This window comes from Rhinatrema bivittatum, chromosome 11, assembly GCF_901001135.1.
Source record: "Rhinatrema bivittatum chromosome 11, aRhiBiv1.1, whole genome shotgun sequence".
NCBI classification, from domain to species: Eukaryota; Metazoa; Chordata; class Amphibia; order Gymnophiona; family Rhinatrematidae; genus Rhinatrema; species Rhinatrema bivittatum.
The window spans coordinates 74840168-74846480 of NC_042625.1; positions in this window are offsets into that span (position 1 = coordinate 74840168).

Consider the following 6313-nt stretch of genomic DNA (forward strand, 5'->3'; position numbering starts at 1 on the left):
TTACATATGTCTCCTTTTAACATTCTGTCACCTAAACAGAAAGGAGTGTCAGAAATGTAACACCCACTGGGGGAGGTGAGGAACACTAATTCTCTGACCCACCCTACCCTTCAATGCCTCTGTCACCACACTACCAACAGTAACCACTCCTTGGGGGTGACACATGTACAGCTTTGATGCAGGTGTTAACACAACAGGTGGAGAAAATCAGATACAAAATCTCCAAATAGTTCCCCTGATTTCTTGTTTTTGTTAGTGCTTGGAGGGGAAGCTTGTTTAAAGTTATAATCTTACCTTACTTGTTTACCGTTTGTCTGAAATACTACTTTGTTTTATTGTTTTATTTAATTTTATGTCTTAATTTATACATGAATAAATTAATCAAACAATAGTCCCAAAAGAGGATTGTGAGGGGATCTATAGAAAACTCCCTCAGACTACCCTAAGGGACTGGGCACTGTTGTCTCACCCGGTCCTCCATAAGATCCAGACCCACAGGGAATTCTGGGTGAAGCCCCTCACCAGAGCTTTAAGAGCTCAGGGCCTGGAAGGGTTAAAGAGGCCCCAGGGAGCAGGAAGAGACCCACCTTACTCTAAGACCTGCTATGTTTATGGATTGTGAGTTACCTGAAGTTAAGGTGAGCTGCTCTGTTGTTTGTTTTTGGTTTGTGCACTGCAAATAAACTGCACCTAAGGAACAGCCAGAATCTGCCTCCTTAGTTCTTATGGCTGATTCCTATACCAGTTGGCCATGTTACCACAAGGATAAATCCAAATAGTCAAACAAACAAAAAATCCTCTATTTATTTTCTTTTAATAATTAAACATTAAAACTAAGTGCCATCAAATTTTTTATTATTTTTTGGGAACCATCATACTGGGCTGCACAGCACTTAGAAATTTGATTTAAGCCCTCTATATACATGTTCATCTGCACATCGCCTAGTACCTTTGACTGTCTGTGATTTATAAATTTGCATTAAAGATAAGGATAAAGTTGATGGCTGTTTCCTAGAAGATGTTCTTAGTTGATTTATGCATTTCAATTCTCAGAAAAATAAAAACAATAGAAAGATGTGTCCAGCCCCTTCGGAAGAGAACTTTTCTGATGTATTGGGGCAGTTCTGAGTTGTTGATGATTTTACAGTGTCAGTCAGTTTTGAGTAGATTCTACTTCATAGGGGCTGATGCAAAGGGGAGTTACTCTTTATTTTTAATTGTTTGTGGATTGTAGATCTTGTGAAAGTTGCAGTACGGGCAGCAGTGGAAACTGAATTTCACTACCTAACCACTGAAACAGTACAGCAAAGCAACAACATACACACATACACACACACTCACAAAAGACCCACATACAAACATGTCACTGCCCACCATGGAACAGATATAGCATGGGCAACAACCTTCCCTCTCTCACACACTTACATACAAAATATTTTACTATATTTCTGTATCCCATTGACTGTCCTTATGTGATGAGTATGTGTTGATATGGATCATCCTCAATCTGTGATCTTCCCTCTTTCTTTCCGGCCACTAAGACCTCTTTATGTCTCTTCTAAAAATGATTTGAGATGACCTCGAGTTAACCAGCCTGTGTGACAAAGCCCTAGTGAAAGCTAATATTATACTTGGGTAACACTGGTATATAAGAACATAACAAATGCCATGTTGGGTCAGACCAATGGCCAGTCGAGCCCAGCATCTTATTTCCAACAGCTGCAGACATGCGCACAGGAAGAGTATTTGTAACCTATGCGCATAGGTTATTTAATAGAAGATACTTTATGGGCACACGTGTGGCCCTTTTAAAATCTACCTTTCAATTTTTGGGGCTATTTGGCCAGTCTTGCCTGTATCAGGAACTTAATGTCTGTTAAATACAGTATTCTTAGGAAGTAGGGGTTCTTCCTTTTATTAGGTTTGGACTAGAGTTGGTGACCTATTAGGAACCTGGATCCTTCTGCCTGTTTATTTTTTTAAATCTATCGTGGAAGCGCGAGGACATAACTTTATGATGAAGTGGGTGGCAGATGGAGGGAAGGGTTCTTTTTTTTCTCTTTTGTAGTGAAGAAATTGTTATTGTACATTGCTTTAATGTGGTAAGGGAAGAGCGGTTTTGTAAGTTTTTGGGTAAACAAATGAATAAATATCCATGGGCTTTGCGCTAGTTTTCACAGGGAAAGCTGCAGGTACTCTTTCTGAGGAAAACAGCACGTGCGATTTTGAAAATGCGAAATCCAACCTAACTCTGCCCCTTTGCCCACCCCCAGGAATGCCGCCTCACAATGCAGGTAACATTATATGTATGGCAGAACACACACGTTGTTTTGCTCCTATGAGCATGGGCATTTACCCAGCTTTTGAAAATTGCCTTTTAGATAACTTGTGCCTCTACTGCTGTAATGTATGTGATTTCCTGTCCATGCAAACTTATTTACATAAGAATAACAGCAGTTAGTGTAGCTGGGTTTAAAAAAGGCTTGGATAAGTCCCTAGAGGAAAAATCCATGAACTGCTATTAATTATTAAGCAATAGTTGCTTGAGACTTATTTAATGTTTGGGTACTTGCCAGGTACTTGTGACTTGGATTGGGCATTGTTGGACACAGGATGCTGTGCTTGATGGATCCTTGGCCTGACCCAGTATGGCAATTCTTAGGTTCTTATGTTCTTGCCTGTCTCGCAAGGTCCTCCTGCAATTTATCACAATCCACTTGTGATTTAACTACTCTGAATAATTTTGTATCATCTGCAAATTTGATTACCTCACTCACCGTATTCCTTTCTAGATCATATATTGAAAAGCACTGGTCCAAGTACAGATCCCTGAGGCACTCCACTGTTTACCCTTTTCCACTGAGAAAATTGACCATTTAATCCTACTCTCTCTCTGTTTCCTGTCTTTTAACCAGTTTGTAATCCATGAAAGGACATTGCCTCCTATCCCATGATTTTTTAGTTTTCTTAGAAGCCTCTTATAAGGGACTTTGTCAAATGCCTTCTGAAAATCCAAATACACTATATCTACTGGTTCACCTTTATCCACATGTTTATTAACCCATTCAAAAAAATGAAGCAGATTTGTGAGGTAAGACGTCCCTTGGGTAAATCCATATTGACTTTATCCATTAAACCATATCTTTCTATATGCTCTGTGATTTTGATCTTTAGAATAGTTTCCACTATTTTTCCCAGCACTGAAGTCAGGCTCACTGGTCTATAGTTTCCCAGGTAGCTCCTGGAGCCCTTTTTAAATATTGGGATTACATTAGCCACCCTCTAGTCTTCAGGTACAATGGATGATTTTAATGATAGTTTACAAATTTTAGCTAAAAGATATGACATTTCATTTTTTAGTTCTTTCAGAACCCAGGAGTGCATACCATCCATTCCATGTGATTTGCTACTCTTTAGTTTGACTACCTGGCCTACTATATCTTCCAGATTCACAGTGATTTGGTTCAGTTCATCTGACTCATCACCCTTGAAAACCATCCCCGGAACTGGTATCTCCCCAACATCATCATTAGTAAACACAGAAGCAAAGAATTCATTTAGTCTTTCTGCAATCTTCCCTAAGAGTCTCTTTAACCCTTCGGGCATCTAACAGTCCAACTGACTCCCTCACAGGTTTCTTGCTTCGGATATATTTTTTAAAGTTTTTATTATGAGTTTTTGCCTTTATAGCCAACTTCATTTCAAATTCTCTCTTGGCCTGCCTTATCAATGTTTTACATTTAACTTGTCAATGCTTATGCTTTTTCCTATTTTCTTCAGATGGATCCTTCTTGCAGTTTTTGAAGGATGTTTTTTTTTGGCTAAAATAACCTCTTTCACTTCATCTTTTAACCATGCCAGTAATCGTTTTGCCTTCCTTCCAACTTTCTTAATGCGTAGAATACATCTCGACTGCGCTTCTAAGAATGTATTTTTAAACAATGTCCATGCCTGTTGTACACTTTTAACCTTTGGAGCTGCACCTTTCATTTTTTTTTATATTTTCCTCATTTTATCAAAGTTTCCCTTTTGAAAATTTAGTGTTAGAGCTGTAGATTTATATATTGTCCCTCTTCCAGTCATTAGTTCAAATTTGATCATATTATGATCACTGTTGCCAGGTGGCCCCACCACCATTACCTCTCTCACCAAATTATGCATTCCACTAAGAATTAATTCTAAAATATCTCTCTCTCGTTGGTTCCTGAACCAATTTCTCCATGAAGCAGTCATTTATTCCATCCAGGAACTTTATGTCTCTAGAATGTCCTGATGTTCCATTTACCCAGTCAATATTGGGGTAATTGAAATGTCCCATTATTACTGAACTGCCAAATTGGTTAGCTTCCCTGATTTCTCTTAGCATTTTATCATCTGTCTTTTCATTTTAGCCAGATGGTCGGTAGTATGCTCCTATCGCTATACTCTTACCCAACACACATGGGATTTCTACCCCTACAGATTCTACTGAGCATTTAGTCTCTTGTATGATCTTTATCCTTTGGATTGTATACCCTCCCGGACATAAAGTGCCACACCCCCTCCAAGTTGATCCTCCCTATCATTGTGATATAATTTGTATCCTGATATAGCATGTCCCATTGGTTATCCTCCTTCCACCAAGTGTCTGAAATGCCAATTATATCACTCTTATCCTTCACTGTTATACACTCTAACTCTTCCATCTTATTTCTTAGACTTCTGGCATTGGCATACAAACATTTCAAAGCATGTTTTTTGTTTGTATTAACAACCTGCTTTTCAGTTGATAGGGATAATTTGGAATTCTTTAGCTCAGGTGATTACTTATAGGCACATGGACTACTTTTTCTTTTATTGGAACCTCTCTGTTGGGATGTCCTAACTCTCCTGTTCATTAGTATCCTTCAAAGATACATTCCTCCGAACCATGCACTATTGAGTGACTGTCGGCTTTCCCCCTTGTTCTAGTTTAAAAGCTGCTCTATTTCCTTTTTAAAAGTTAGCGCCAGCAGCCTGGTTTCATCCTGGTTAAGGTGTAGCCTGTCCTTTCGGAAAAGTCTCCCCATTCCCCAAAAGGTTGTCCAGTTCCTTACAAAACTGAATCCCTCTTCCCTGCACTATCGTCTCATTCACGCCCTGAGACTCCGGAGCTCTGCCTGCCTCTGGGGACCTACACATGAAACAGGGAGCATTACAGAGAATGCTACCCTGGAGGTTCTGGATTTCAGCTATCTACCTAAAATCCTAAATTTGGCTTCCAGAACCTCCCTCCCACATTTTCCTATGTTGTTAGTGCACACATGTACCACAACAGCCAGCTCCTCCCCAGCACTGTCTATAATACTATCTAGGTGATGTGTGAGGTCCGCATCAGCTAGGCAAGTTACCAGGTGGTCCTGACGTCCACCAGCCATCCAGCTATCTACATTTCTAATAATCGGATCACCAACTATAATGGCAAAACCAAACCCTTCCCTCCTGGGCAGTAGCCCTGGGAGACTTGTCCTCAGTGCAAGAGGACAACGCTTCACCTGGAGAGCAGGTCTTTGCTACAGGATCACTTCCTGCTTTCCAATCGGGAGACAGCTATTTCTCCCGATTGAAACATTTGAGTTGTTTGAACAAAAGAAGCTTAGAAACTCCATTTGTAGACCAATGTTTATGAGCTCTATTTTTAAAGATTGTTGATGCTTCACATTTGACCAAATTCATTTGGATTATCAAGGAGCAGTTGGGACTATAGACTTGTTCAAACAGAACAAAGATGAATCTTTAATTTGGATTCAGTGACACCCCATGGCCTCAACCATGTTTTGATGATTGTTCAAATATATGTTGTAATGGGGTATTTGTATCCTTTGGCAGTGGGAAAAAAAATGGAAATAGCTAGGAGGACAAAACATGACTAATAAAGCTGGGCAGACAAAGAAAAGCCTGAAAACAAACAAAGGGAGTCTCTGGGCCAAGCTCGGGAGAGGGAGGGACCAGGATTCAATCCCACCCAGGGATTGAAAAATGGTCCCAAAGAGAAATGAGGGGTGGTTAGCCAAGGAGGGCCGAAGGAAGTCCAACAGCCACCAGCAGGAGCACAAGATGGCGCCGGCCATCCATTGCTCCTACCATGTGACAGGGGCCGACCAATGGCACCAGTAGCCCCTGTGACATAGTAAGGTCAAAGGCTATCGGCGCCATTTTGAATACCGGCAGCCGAGGGCGTGAGTGCAGGAGATGGCTCCCGGATCCCCCGCTGGACCACCAGGGAGTTTTGGTAAGTCTTGGGGGGGTCAGGAGAGTGGGGGGTTTGTTTAAATTCGCTCCTTTAGACAGCCAA